This window comes from Cricetulus griseus, chromosome 3 (assembly GCF_003668045.3).
Source record: "Cricetulus griseus strain 17A/GY chromosome 3, alternate assembly CriGri-PICRH-1.0, whole genome shotgun sequence".
Lineage (NCBI taxonomy): Eukaryota > Metazoa > Chordata > Mammalia > Rodentia > Cricetidae > Cricetulus > Cricetulus griseus.
Genome location: NC_048596.1, coordinates 210948127 through 210949712, shown reverse-complemented (window position 1 = coordinate 210949712; position 1586 = coordinate 210948127).

Sequence of the window (1586 nt, the reverse complement as noted above, 5' to 3'; positions counted from 1 at the left end):
TTTGCTGGGTATAGTAGTCTGGGCTGACATCCGTGTTCTCTCAGAGTTGGCAGAATATCTATCCAGGTCCTTCTAACTTTCAGAATTTCCATGGAGAAGTCTGGTGTAATTCTGATAGGTTTGCCTTTATATGTTACTTGGCCTTCTTCCCTTGCTGCTCTTAATATTTTTTCTGTAGTTTGGTGTTTTAATTATGTGATGAGGGGACTTTCTTTTGTGGTCCACTCTATTTGGCGTTCTGTAGGCTTCTTGTACTTTCATTGGCATGTCTTTCTTTAGGTTGGGAAAGTTTTCTTCTATGATTTTGTTGAATATGTTTTCTGCACCTTTGAGTTGGGTTTCTTCACCTTCTTTTGTACCTATTATCCTTAGGTTTGGTCTTTTCATGGTGTCCCATATTTCCTGGATATTTTGTGTTGTGGATTTGTTAGACTTCAGATTTTCTTTGCTTGATGAGTTTATTTCCTCTAGTTTGTCTTCAGTGTCTGGGATTCTGTCTTCCATCTCTTATATTCTGTTGGTTATGCTTGCATCTGTGGTTCCTGATTGTTTACTCAGTTTTTCCACTTACAACATTCCCTCAGTTTGTGTTTTCTTTATTGTCTCTAATTCAGTTTTCAGTTCCTGAACTGTTTCCTTCAGCTGTTTAATTGTATTTTCTTGGCTTTTTTGGCTTTCCTTGATTTCTTGCATCTTTTGGTTCGTCTTTTCTTCCATTTCTCTGAAGGATTTTCTGATTTCCTCTCTTTGGTTCTCTATCTCTGCATGAAGTTGTTTTTAAGGTTGCTCTTCTTCTTCTTCATCTTCTTCTTCTTCTTCTTCTTCTTCTTCTTCTTCTTCTTCTTCTTCTTCTTCTTCTTCTTCTTCTTCTTCTTCTTCTTCTTCTTCTTCTTCTTCTTCTTCTTCGTTGGAATGTTCATGTCTTGATGGTGTAGAGTCCCTAGACTCTGGAGGTGTCATATTTGTTTTCCTGTTGTTGGATGTGTTTTTATATTGTTGTCTTCCCATCTCTTCTTCCAGTGGGTACAGTTGGTGTTGCTTGCTTTCCTGGTGTGTATGGGTCTGGTGTTCTCTTCAGGTATGTGCAATTGACTTTGATACTCTGATGGGTCTCAAGTTAGGTGCAGGCAGGTCTGAGGTGCTTGTTCTCCAGGTGGGTGAGAGCAGCACTGGTGCAGAGATGTCAGCAGACTCTTGGTTGCTTTGTCCTCAAGGGTCGAATCGTCTTGTCTGCAGACCCTTGGGCAGGAGTTCCCAGAGTGGACAGGAGGATGTTGGGCCCAAGGCAGGGGTTGAAGCAGCTCAACTCTACACTCTCTGTACTCTGTGGGGGCCAGAATAGCCCAGCAATCTCAGCATAGTCAGGATCCCAGGGTCCTCAGGGACCGATTCAGTCTGCCTGCAGATCCCAGGGCGGGATTTTCAAGGGTGGGCAGGCAGAAGTTGGGCCCAAGGCAGGGGGCTGAAGCAGCTCACCTCTGCACTCTGTGAGGGCCGGAATTGACATTCATCTCTTCTGCCACTGGAGTTTTGGGACCGAATGAGTGCACTGTCACAACTGACCAAGAACTCCAACTTGTGTTTTG